Genomic DNA, 14,074 nt, shown 5'->3' on the forward strand with positions numbered 1-14,074 from the left:
ATGCCATTATCAGCATGACAATTCCAGTCATTTACATGCTCTAGCACACGCTAAACGCTATTCGGAGTTAGGGGGTGGGACAACAGGAAGGGGAGGAACTACAGGAGGATTCATATGCGCAAGACACAACAACATCACCAAGGTCCAGACGTTCATCATCACCAACACGGCAAGCATGGGACCATGGGGGACAGGGATCAACAAGGGCGCATGGTAGCAGGTGAAATGTTGAGGAAGGTGCAGGAGAACATGAAGAAATGGAGGACGAGGACGAGGACGAGACCTTGGTCAAATTTCAGTTGAAAGAGGTTGGGGGGAGATGTCAGAGGAAGAAAGAACGGTTAGCACCTCTATGCCACAAACACAGCGTGGACTTGGTCCGCATGGCTGCGCAAGACACATGAGCGCCTTCTTGCTGCACTACCTCCAACATGACCCTCGTATTGTCAAAATTAGAAGTGATGATGACTACTGGCTTGCCACACTATTAGATCCCCGGTACAAGTCCAAATTTTGTGACATAATTCCAGCCATAGAAAGGGACGCACGTGTGCAGGAGTATCAGCAGAAGCTGTTACTCAATCTTAGCTCGGCTTTTCCACCAAACAACCGTGCAGGTGCAGGGAGTGACTCTCCCAGTTGCAACTTGACAAACATGGGACGGTCTCGTCATCTCCAACAGTCTACCCGTACCAGTAGCACCGTATCTGGTGCTGGTAACAATAATTTTATTGAATATTTTCATAATTTTTGTAGACCCTCCTTTGCAAGGCCACCAGAGACAACAAGTCTGACACATAGTCAACGGCTGGAGAGGATGATACAGGAGTATCTCCAAATGAAAATCGATGCCATTACTTTGCAAATGGAGCCTTGCTCATTTTGTGCTTCACATCTTGAAAAATGGCCAGAGCTTTCCAGTTACGCCTTGGAGATTTTGTCGTGTCCAGCTGCCAGCGTTGTCTCTGAACGTGTCTTCAGTGCTGCTGGGTGTGTGCTGACAGATAAGCGCACGCGTCTGTCCAGTGACAATGTGGACAGACTAACGTTCATCAAAATGAACAAGTCATGGATCCACAAGGAATTTACTACCCCTGTGTAATCCTGGGGAGAGTAAATGCTTGTGGATTTGGAATGTGCTTGATGCAAATCAAAACATCCTGTTTGCAACTAGGGCACAAGTGCTGCCACTGAAGGGGCTAGTGTCTGTGTGGCCCAATTTTTGGAAAAAAGGGAGACTACGCTTGGAGTAACCCTTGCTTACATTGTTTTTAAAAATGATCCAAGATGAACAGAGCTGGGATCAGGAAAGACTTTGCTACCTAGCCCGGTGTCATCCTGGGGACGGTTAAGTATGGCGTATTTTTGAATGTGCTTGATGCAAATCTAGCTGTGAAGTGTACAACTAGGGCACAATTGCTGCCACTGAATGGGTGGGTGTCTGTGTGGCCCAATTTTTGGAAAAAAGCGAGACTCTGCTTGGAGTAACCCTTGCTTACATTGTTTTTAAAAATGATCCAAGATGAACAGAGCTGGGATCAGAAAAGACTTTGCTACCTACCCCGGTGTCATCCTGGGGACGGTTTAGTATGGCGTATTTTTGAATGTGCTTGATGCAAATCTAGCTGTGAAGTGTACAACTAGGGCACAAGTGCTGCCACTGAAGGGGCTAGTGTCTGTGTGGCCCAATTTTTGGAAAAAAGGGAGACTCCGCTTGAAGTAACCCTTTCCTACATTGTTTTTAAAAATGATCCAAGATGAACAGAGCTGGGATCAGGAAAGACTTTGCTACCTACCCCGGTGTCCTCCTGGGGACGGTTAAGTATGGCGTATTTTTGAATGTGCTTGATGCAAATCTAGCTGTGAGGTGTACAAGTGGGGCACAAGTGCTGCCACTGAATTGGTGGGTGTGTGTATGGCCCAATTTTTGGAAAAAAGGGAGACTCCGCTTGGAGTCACCTTGAGGTGTTTTACATGATTTTAGAAGGGCGTGCCATGCCATCTGTGTCTCCTCCTCTTTTTCCTTGTCCAGCTCTTTTGTTTTCGCATGAGTATATGTCCTTGTCACTTTCCCATGTGTTTGTGTTGTGTTGTGAGTTGTTTGTCACCTTTTGGACACCTTTGAGGGTGTTTTCTAGGTGTTTTTCTGTGTTTGTGAATGCCTGCCATTGTTTTCTATGCGGTTCGAGTTCGGTTCGTCGAACGTTCGACGAACCAAACTCGAACGAGACCTCCGTTCGGCGAACCGAACTCGAGCCGAACCGGAACCGGTTCGCTCATCTCTACTAATGAGCAGTAGTGAAGAAGAATAAGAGGCAGCGGAGCAGTGTGACAGCCGTACCACTCTGTGATCAGTGAGTATGAAAAGCTTGGAGAGAGATGCTGGCAATGTATTGTGTAAAAAATGGTGGCCAGCCAAGATGACTGCGGCTTTACTGTGATTGGTTAAGAAGCCCAACATGTTTAGTTGCTAGAAATCAGCCGCAAAATGGCTGGGCAGGACATCCAAATAAAGTGAGGCGAATATACCATTACTCGCAATATAACAAATAGCCCGAGTACCGTACTATTCTGCGAATAGCGAATAGTAACGATTACACTTGCTCATCACTATTAGTTAGTAATGCCTGCTGTTAATTTGTTAGTGAAAAAGCTAAAAAGGTCTGGGTGCATTTCAGTGTCTATTGAAAATTAAGCATTGAACCACATTTGGAGTTATTGTTTCTTTTCAGTGCTTTCACAATTTTGCCAACTCAGGCATCAAATAAATAATTTATCTTTTGTGTAAGGCATAAAAAAGTGAGTATGCAGCGACTGTGCCTTCTGCAGCAGTGCATCCAGTAATAACACTGCCAAAGAAATTGAGGTATAGCCAGGGTGATCCATTCAGTGGATATGAGATTTTGCCCAGACGTAGTGTCGCCCAGCAGTAATGCAACCACTAGGTTTGCACCGTAATCGCAGATAGCTTTTAATACCTCTAGATTTAGTGGAGACAACCATTTATCAAACTCATACCGAATAGTGTTCCACAACTCTGCAGCTATGTCACTGTGTTCTCTGATGCATATTAATATAGGCACTGCCTCATTGTGTTGACTTACACACAGGATGTTGCCTGTCATTTAAATTTTAAAACTCAACAGAAATGTTTAAACACCTTTCAGACAGACAGCAGTACAGTGACATCAATTGTCTTCCTCCCTATAGGGCTTTAAAAGAGCAGGGAGGTATGGTCCATGCAACACACAAAAGCAAGGATGGTTGACCTTAGGGAGATAAACATCTAACACCGCGGAGACACCATCACGTGTTTCTCAACGCAGTGATTCTAGAGCAATGCCCCCTGGGAAATATTCAAAACAAGAAAGCCTGCGGAGACACCATCACATGTTTCTCAACACTGGCAGGAAACTAGCCAGGTCTTTCACCGGGAAGGAACAACCACAGGGTATTTCCCCTCATCAGTGTGGAGTAGGAAACTGGCTAGTGGGAGCCAGTTTCCTACTCCACACTGATGAGGGGAAATACCCCGAAACAGATGTCTGTGGATGGATACCATGTTTGGCATAGGTGGTCTCCTTGACTGGAGACTGCCCTTCCCATGGTTGTTCCTTCCCGGTGAAAGACCTGGCTAGTTTCCTGCCAGCGTTGAGAAACATGTGATGGTGTCTCCGCAGGCTTTCTTGTTTTGAATATTTCCCAGGGGGCATTGCTCTAGAATCACTGCGTTGAGAAACACGTGATGGTTTCTCCGTGGTGTTTGATGTTGATCTCCCTAAGGTCAACCATCCTTGCTTATGTAGTCTTCTACTAGGCATTGCTCCCACTAGCCAGTTTCCTACTCCACACTGATGAGGGGAAATACCCTGAAACAGCTGTCTGTGGATGGATACCATGTTTGGCATAGGTGGTCTCCTTCACTGGAGACTGCCCTTCCCATGGTTGTTCCTTCCCAGTAAAAGACCTGGCTAGTTTCCTGCCAGCGTTGAGAAACATGTGATGGTGTCTCCGCAGGCTTTCTTGTTTTGAATATTTCCCAGGCGGCATTGCTCTAGAATCACTGCGTTGAGAAACACGTGATAGTGTCTCCGCGGTGTTGGATGTTGATCTCCCTAAGGTCAAACATCCTTGCTTATGTAGTCTTCTACTAGGCATTGCTCCAACTAGCCCATTTACTACTCCACACTGATGAGGGGAAATACCCCGAAACAGCTGTCTGTGGATGGATACCATGTTTAGCATAGGTGGTCTCTTTGACTGGAGACTGCCCTTCCTGTGATTGTTCCTTCCCGGTGAAAGACCTGGCTAGTTTCCTGCCAGCATTGAGAAACATGTGATGGTGTCTCTGCAGGCTTTCTTGTCATGCAACACACAGGCTGCGGCCTGGCATTATAATTTACAAAATTAAGACATGCTACAGTGACCGATGTAGGCCTCTTGATCCCAGAAGACTGGCACTACCCACAAGACACAGCATTTATACCTATCTTAAAGTCTTAACATTTAAAAACCTTTCAGGCAAACAGCAGTACAGTAGCATCAATTAACCCCCTCCCCATAGGGCTTTAAAACAGCAATGAGGTATGGTGAATTCAACACATAGGCTGTGGCCTGGCATTTGAATTAAAAAAATGAAGACATGCTACAGTAACTGATGTACGCCTCTTGCTCCCAGAAGACAGGCACTACGGACAAAAGACAACTTGGAGACCCTACATGGAGTTTCAAAATTTCAAAAAATTAAAGGTCAGGCAACCGGAAAAGTGGCAACAATTGGCACTCACTAAAAATAGCCCAATAAAACTACCTGGCTACATGGGACCTGCCCTGGAACAAGGCCTGAACCACCATTTCTACCTTCACCAGTGACAGCAAAATGACAGATAAGTGTAGGCCTCTTGCTGCAGACCACTGAAACTGCAGTGAAAATACAACTTTGAAAAGTGGAGCGTTCAGATTTAAAAACATCTCAGGCAGACAGCAGGACAGTGATACCAATTGCCCTCCCATTAAACCATAGTGTCTTTGCGCACCAGGAAGGTTTGGTCCATGCAACCCACAGGATGTGGCTTGGAATTTAAATGCTAAAAATCTTGAGATGCGTAACAGACAGGCGTAGGCCTCATGCTCATAGAAGCCTGGCACTACATTATTACCTAGCCTGCACAGTCTGGGACTGGGGTGGCAAAATCACTGAAAATCCATGACTTGTTCATCTTAGTGAACGTTAGGTGGTCTACGCTTTCAAGGGGATCATCATGATCTTAAACTTGAAAATGTGCTGGTATCATCCACTAATGAAGAATGTTGTGTAAAGATCACTGATTTTGGGCAGTCCAAATCTCTTGGCAAAACCTTATTAATGACAACTTTGTGTGAGACACCAAACTACTTGCCTCATGAGGTATTACTCAGAGGAGGAGGAAGACACAACAGATGCAGTTGATTTGGTGGCCAGTGGATTGGTAGATCCGGAAATTTGAAATACAGCTCAGTGAGATTTCCACAGTAATCCATGTTAGTTGCTCATGTGCCTGCTCATGCATTTAGTAGTCAAATTATTTGAATTTTTGCCTCTACTAAGTCGTTGTTTACAACGTTGGCAGATAACAAAACTTGGGTCATCCTTTGTTGTCTTAAAAAAAGGCCTGGGCTAGGAAACTCTTTGTACGTGCTTGTGCGGGAATCGTGAACATAACATCCTCACCTTCCTCCTCCTCTTCCTCCTCCTTATCTGTTGAGCTACACAGCTGCGTGCCTCTGGGTTCACACTAAGTGGGATCTACAACTTCATCATGAGGCTCTATGTTGTCCCACTCCACCTCTTCCTGATCTGACATCACAGGAGAGTACATGTGTGCCTCATTAAAGCTGCTTAAATCATCTGGTATTAGAGCTGTTTGCACCAGGTGGCATTAAAGCTGTTTGCACCTGGCCGTGTTAGAGCAGCATTGCACCCGGCGGTATTAGAGCTATCTGCATCAGGCAGTATTTGAGTAATATTTCACAAAGCTATGTTAGAGCAGTATTGCACCAGGCTATATTAGAGCTGTTTGCAGCAGGCAGCATTAAAGCTTTTTGCACCTGGCCATGTTAGAGCAGCATTGCACCCGGTGGTATTAGAGCTATCTGCATCAGGCAGTATTTGAGTAATATTGCACAAAGCTATGTTAGAGCAGTATTGCACCAGGCTATATTAGAACTGTTTGCAACAGGAGTTATTAGAGTATTATTGCACCAGGATATATTGGAGATGTTTGCATCAGGCAGTAATAGAGCAGTATTGCATCACGCTATATCAGAGCTGTTTGCTTGAGGCGTTATTAGAGCTGTTTGCACCAAACACTATTAGAATAGTCTGCACCAAAAGGAATTAGAGCAGTATTGCACCAGATTATAATAGACCGGTTTGCAGGAGGCTCTATTAGAGCAATATTGCACCAGGCTATATTACAGCTGTTTGCATTCGGCGGTATTAGAGCAATATTGCAGCAGGCTATAATAGAACTTTTTGCTCCAGGCGGTATTAGACCTGTTTTCTCCAGACCTTATTAGAGCTGTTGGCACCTGGTGGTATTAGAGCAGTATTGGACATGGCAACATAAGAGCTGTTTGCACCAGGTGATATTAAATCTGTTAACACCAGGAGATATTAGAGCAGTGTGTACAAAGAATTTGATTAAAGTAATTGGATGGTCTACTCTGCACCCTGTTCTAGTTTGTTGCTGCTTCAGTTGTTAATTTAATACATATAGTGGGGAAAATATATGATGCACTGACGATTTTGCAAGTTTTCCCACCTATAAAGAATGGAGAGGTCTTTAATTTTTATCGTAGGTACACTTCAACTTTGACAGACAGAATAAAAAAAAAATCAGATATTCACATTTTGTGATTTTTAAATAATTATTTTGCATTTTATTGAATGAAATAAGTATTTGATCACCTACCAACCAGCAAGAATTCTGCCTCTCACAGACTTTGTTTTTTTTTAGAAGTCCTCGTACTCTCATTTCCTGTATTAATTGCACCTGTTTGAACTTGTTACCTGTATTAAAGACACTTGTACACACGCTCAATCAATCACAGTACAACCTTTCCACCATAGCCAAGCCCAAAGAGCTGTCTAAGGACACCAGGGACAAAATTGTAGACCTGCACATGGCTTGGATGGGCTACAGGACAATAGGTAAGCAACTGGTTAGAAGGCAACAACTGTTGGCACAAAATTAGAAAATGGAAGAAACACAAAATAACTGTCAATCTTACTCAGTCTGGAGCTCCATGCAAGATTTCGCCTTATGTGGTAAGGACTATTCTGAGAAAGGTCATGAATTAGCCCAGAACTACATGGGAGGACCTGGTCAATGACCTGATGAGAGCTGGAAACACAGTCTCAAAGATTACGATTTTTATTACACAATACCGCCATGAAATAAAATCCTGCAGGGCACGCAAGGTCTCCCTGCTCACACCAGCATATGTCGAGTCTCTTATGAAGTTCGCCAATGACCATCAGGATGATCCAAAGAAGGCATGGATGAAAGTCATGTGGTCAGATGAGAATGAAATAGACATTTTTGGTTTAAACTGCACTCGCTGTGTTTGGAGGAAAAAGAAGGATGAGTACAACTCCAAGAACACTATCCCAACCTTGAAGCATGGGGGTGGAAACATCATACTTTGGGTATGCTTGTCTGCAAAGGGGACCCAATGACTGCACTGTATTGAAGAGAAGATTTTGGCCAACATCCTCCTTTCCTCAGTGAGAGCAATGAAGATGGTTTGTGGCTGGGTCTTCCAGCATGACAATGACCGAAAATAAAAAAACAGGGCAACTAAATAGTGGGTCTGTAAGAAGCATTTCTGGAGTGGCCTAGCCAGTCTCTAGAACTAAACCCAATAGAAAATCTTTAGAGTGAACTGAAACTCAATGTTGCCCAGCAAAAGCTCTGAAACCTGAAAGATCTGGAGAATATTAGTATGGAGGAGTCGGTCAAAATCCCTGCTGTAGTGTGTGCAAACCTGGTCATGAACTACAGGAAATCTCTGACATCTGTAATTGCAAACTACAATTTCTGTATGAAATATTAAATTCTGTTTTTCTATTGTATCAAATACTTAATTTATGCAATAAAATGCAAAATTCATTATTTAAAAATCATTCATTGTGATTTTCTGGAGGTTATTTTATTTTGTTTATCACAGTTTACATGCACCTACGATAAAAATACAGACCTCTCCATCCTTTGTAGGGGGGAAAACTTGGAAAATCGGCAGTGTATCAAAAAATTATTTTCCCCACTATAATTGACATGCAATACATATTGATTTTGTTTGTTTCGTTTATGCTAACGTCAACCTGAAATTGCAAAAGATATCTCTACATACATGTTTTTGCTGATCTCTAAATGCATTATCCTCTGTCATAATCTGCTCCCGTCCATCAGATGCTTAATACCTCCAAGTGCTCAGATATTTTCTCAAGACTCATCTTATTAGGTTTGCAGTATATCAAGTGTCCTCTATCATCTAATCCATAGGCATAATATTATCATTTTTCCATTTCTATTATGAGCGAGGCATTACTTCCATACGTGCTTTCCCTTACTAAGTCATTATAACATTTTGGAAGGTAAGTGTGTCTCAGCTTTAGCCTCCTTTATTTTTTTTATATATTTTTTTTACTGTTAGGCTGCATGCAGATCTGAAAAAGCTAATTTGCTAACTGAATTACATTCTATCAAATAACTTATTCTTCTAACCTCACATTGTCCATAGTCTTTAAATCATATTGAATCTTACATAACAATTTCTGCTTTTATCATGACAATGCTGAAGCTAAAAAAAATACATATTTATTAATTCCATCTTTTTATGTCGTGTGTGGTTTTTACAAGATTTTTCCTATATAAAATGTATGCTCTCATTTGTTGAAACAAGAGTTATCATCTTTCTGTCTTATTGCACGGAATTATACTTTTATAAAAATGTTATAATTTACAGCATTTTATAAATATGAAACCCTCTAAATACACTGTACTACACCTAATGTAAGGCCTGTATGCAGGGCCACCATCAGAGCATCACTACCCTTACTGGTGTATGGGGCCCAGTGAATAGGGGAGGCCCAGGCTTAGGGATACTTACTTAGCTTTATTAAGCTCCAGGCCCAGGTACCAGTCATAGATGCAGCCTGCAGGTACTTAAAATTATGGGGGGCGGCCTTGTTGCTTTGGCCACTTTACGCTGAATGAGTGTGCACTACCACATGGCTAATTTGCATGTGATGTGCTTCAGGCGCGTCACATGCAAATTAGCCATGTGGTGGCACCAGTTGCAGTGGGGCAAAGCAGTGCACATCAACCTTGGCCGAGGTACAGTAGTGTGATGAGGTCATCACACTGCGACCTCATCAAACTGCTGCGGGCAATGGAAAGCTGTAGAGAGGTAGTAAAAACGTGGTGGGAAATGGTAAGCGCTTCATGTAGAAACAGAAGATTATGTGTCCTGAAATTTATTTGGGAGGCGAGGGAAGGGGGCATGGAATAAGTTATTATTAAAAGTTGTAACATGAGAGGAAAAAATCTGCATAGTAAATAATGTGTGCACTCAGCTATTTATATATGAAAATATAAGGCTGACAAAAACAAAAGTTAAAAACAATTAAAAACATGATTAACAAGAGAAAAAGAATGTATGTAGTAAGGGGATGGATACAATAATTATGTACTTATCTCCAATGAAGTATCGCCACCACTGCCCTGCCCCCCGCCCCTTCAGCTGTATCATTTTGGATGCCAATGCTGTTGAAAGCAATGATAAAGGATGGCGCAATCTGCTCCCTCCTCTATCATTCCCTTTCACCATATGACGTCTCAGCTCAACGCGCATGATGACCTCACTACAGACCACCCTTTTTGCAGAAATGAGCAGAGCTGCTGATTTTTTTTTTAATTAACAAGTATACTGGTGGCCATGTAACAATATGGATGACTATGAGGTGTGCATTATTTTATCTGGAGGACTATGGGGTGTGCATTATTCTATAAGCAAGACTATGGGGTGTTCAGTATACTATATGGAGGACTACGGGAGTGCATTGTTCTAAATAGAGGACTATTGAGTGTGCATGATTTTATATTGAATACTATGGGGCTGCATTATATTATATGGAGGACAATGGATATGCATTATATTTTAGGGAGGACAATGGAGTGCATTATGCTATATGGATGTCATGATTGTCTCTCTATCTTTTAAAGGGTGCTTTACACGCTGCGACATCGCGAGCGATTGCTAGCGATGTCGAGCACGATAGCACCCACCCCCGTCATTCTTGCGACATTTGGTGCTCGCTGTCATAGCGAACATTATTGCTATGGCAGTGTCACACGAACATACCTTGTCAGCAACGTCGCTGTGACCGCCGAACAATCCCTCCCTCAAGGGGGAGGTGCGTTCGGCGTCATAGCGATGTCACTGCGGCGTCACTAAGCGGCCAGCCAATACATGCGGAGGGGCGGAGATGAGCGGCCGGAACATGCCGCCCACCTCCTTCCTTCCTCATTGTAGGTGGACGCAGGTAAGGAGATGTTCCTTGTTCCTGCGGTGTCACACATAGCCATGTGTGATGCCGCAGGAACGACAAACAACATCATACCTGTGGCTGCAGCGATATTAAGGAAAGGAGCGGCGTGTCAACGATCACCGTTTTTGAACGATTTTTCGATTGTTGATAGTCGCTCTTTGGTGTCACACGCTGCGATGACGCCGGATGTGCGTCACTAACGTCGTGACCCCGACGATATATCGGTAGCGATGTCGCAGCGTGTAAAGCACCCTTTAGACTAGTGACAGGTTCAGGACAAAAGTTACTGATTACAATTAAAGGCCCTAAATTTAAATGTGATTTCATTTCTTTTGGGTCCTAAGGATTTCATGTCAGTTTTGTTGCCAGCAGCTCCCAGCAGAGCATTTCAGTTGTAGCTACTTTGTAGCCACCCCCTTCTGGTTTAAATAGTGGTGTTTCCCCCTTTTTGTCTTACCTTACCTTCTGTCATATTAATTCAGCAGTGGGTCTAGTAAACCTCACCTGCCTCTCACTATCCAGGGCATCTACAGGGCTTTTCAGGGTCTAATGTTCCAGATACACACCTGATGTAGACCCTCTTTTAGGAGGTCACAGATCTGCACTCTAAAGTTTTGCAGCAACTGCAGGAAATTGCTTGGTTTCTGGTCTTGGTGCATACCAGGTACAACAGAACCCAAGATAGCCCTCCTGAATAAGTTTTCTCATGGGAGGGATAATATTACAACCTTCAGGGAAGCTTGCAAGGGATGGACAGCTCCAGAATATGTGAGCCAAGTTGCCAGTTTTACCACAATTTCTCCAGCCGATAGAGGATTTTTCTGGGTAGATCATATTTAATTTTTGCGGTGCATTACACCACCTGGAGAATATTTTATAATTAGTGATGGGTGGACCCGAACGTAATTTCAAATGTACCTGAGTGATGGGCCCTGGCCCAGAATTCACAAGGATTGCTCGCTAATGATCTGGATCTGGCATTCTGGTAATACAAAAATAAAAGGAAAAATAAAGAAAAAAATAATAAAGGAAGCGTCGCTGTACTTACCAAGCTACCGTCACAAATGTAACTTCTCCCACAGCCTTTCTTTCTTCTTCCAAGGCCACTCATTAGGCTCATGCATATTCACTGCTTTCCCCGCCCATCTGCGTCTGTGATTGTTTGCAGCCTCCATGTTGAGTGACAGCATGTCTGATGCTTCTAATCACAGTTCTGGTCTGCGGGTCTATACCGTACAGTAAAAATAAATATAGTAAAAAAAAAAAATTGGTGTAATGTCCCTCCATATTATGATAGCTAGCACAGATACAGCGTACGACTACAGGCTGCAGCCCCATGTGCTTATATACAGCCAAGTGTATTAAACTAAGAGGATCTGCACTCTCCCCATTTGGCACAGGTGATTTTAATCAGCAGGAGACTGCAAGAGGCGTCAGCCTTCTTTTTGCTCCCAGTTCACATATGGGAGCCAGTGGGAGGTGAGTGCACAGCTCCTCTCACTGTGTGCTGGTGCTGTGTGGTGGCTGCTGTTGTGGTGGTGTCGTGTCAGTGGGGCGGCGCGGCCTGGAGCCTTGGGGGCTTCGCCTTGCAGCATGGGTGCTGTGAGGCACCAGGTCGCCCGCCCTGCTGGCGCTTTGTCGCTGCGGCGGTGGTCAGTGCACAGTGCCGCACAAAAAGGTCAGGTTAGGGACCCACTCAAGAGGTTTGCCATGACGTGGCAGTGGGCTTAATACAATCTGATCAGAATGGTAACAAAAGAACCTCATGTTCTATTTAATTTTTTGCCTAGCGGCTTTAGATCATTGTATTTTTGGGATGTGCGATCCATGTCTTTTTCTTCATAGTGTGTTATACAACATTCTATCCCTCTCTTTGTTTGCTTGGATCTGCACTCTCCCCATTTGGCACAGGTGATTTTAATCAGCAGGAGACTGCAAGAGGGGTCAGCCTTCTTTTTGCTCCCAGTTCACATATGGGAGCCAGTAGGAGGTGAGTGCACAGCTCCTCTCACTGTGTGCTGGTGCTGTGTGGTGGCTGCTGTTGTGGTGGTGTCGTGTCAGTGGGGAGGCGCGGCCTGGAGCCTTGGGGGCTTCGCCTTGCAGCATGGGTGCTGTGAGGCACCAGGTCGCCCGCCCTGCTGGCGCTTTGTCACTGCGGCGGTGGTCAGTGCACAGTGCCGCACAAAAAGCTCAGGTTAGGGACCCACTCAAGAGGTTTGCCATGACGTGGCAGTGGGCTTAATATAATCTGATCAGAATGGTAACAAAAGAACCTCATGTTCTATTTAATTTTTTGCCTAGCGGCTTTAGATCATTGTATTTTTGGGATGTGCGATCCATGTCTTTTTCTTCATAGTGTGTTATACAACATTCTATCCCTCTCTTTTTTTTTTTTGCTTGGATCTGCACTCTCCCCATTTGGCACAGGTGATTTTAATCAGCAGGAGACTGCAAGAGGGGTCAGCCTTCTTTTTGCTCCCAGTTCACATATGGGAGCCAGTGGAAGGTGAGTGCACAGCTCCTCTCACTGTGTGCTGGTGCTGTGTGGTGGCTGCTGTTGTGGTGGTGTCGTGTCAGTGGAGCGGCGCGGCCTGGAGCCTCGGGGGCTTCGCCTTGCAGCATGGGTGCTGTGAGGCACCAGGTCGCCCGCCCTGCTGGCACTTTGTCGCTGCGGCGGTGGTCAGTGCACAGTGCCGCACAAAAAGGTCAGGTTAGGGACGCACTCAAGAGGTTTGCCGTGACGTGGCAGTGGGCTTAATACAATCTGATCAGAATGGTAACAAAAGAACCTCATGTTCTATTTAATTTTTTGCCTAGCGGCTTTAGATCATTGTATTTTTGGGATGTGCGATCCATGTCTTTTTCTTCATAGTGTGTTATACAACATTCTATCCCTCTCTTTTTTTGCTTGGATCTGCACTCTCCCCATTTGGCACAGGTGATTTTAATCAGCAGGAGACTGCAAGAGGGGTCAGCCTTCTTTTTGCTCCCAGTTCACATATGGGAGCCAGTGGAAGGTGAGTGCACAGCTCCTCTCACTGTGTGCTGGTGCTGTGTGGTGTCTGCTGTTGTGGTGGTGTCGTGTCAGTGGAGCGGCGCGGCCTGGAGCCTTGGGGGCTTCGCCTTGCAGCATGGGTGCTGTGAGGCACCAGGTCGCCCGCCCTGCTGGCGCTTTGTCGCTGCGGCGGTGGTCAGTGCACAGTGCCGCACAAAAAGGTCAGGTTAGGGACCCACTCAAGAGGTTTGCCGTGACGTGGCAGTGGGCTTAATACAATCTGATCAGAATGGTAACAAAAGAACCTCATGTTCTATTTAATTTTTTGCCTAGCGGCTTTAGATCATTGTATTTTTGGGATGTGCGATCCATGTCTTTTTCTTCATAGTGTGTTATACAACATTCTATCCCTCTCTTTTTTTGCTTGGATCTGCACTCTCCCCATTTGGCACAGGTGATTTTAATCAGCAGGAGACTGCAAGAGG

Source organism: Anomaloglossus baeobatrachus, chromosome 1 (assembly GCF_048569485.1).
Source record: "Anomaloglossus baeobatrachus isolate aAnoBae1 chromosome 1, aAnoBae1.hap1, whole genome shotgun sequence".
Lineage (NCBI taxonomy): Eukaryota > Metazoa > Chordata > Amphibia > Anura > Aromobatidae > Anomaloglossus > Anomaloglossus baeobatrachus.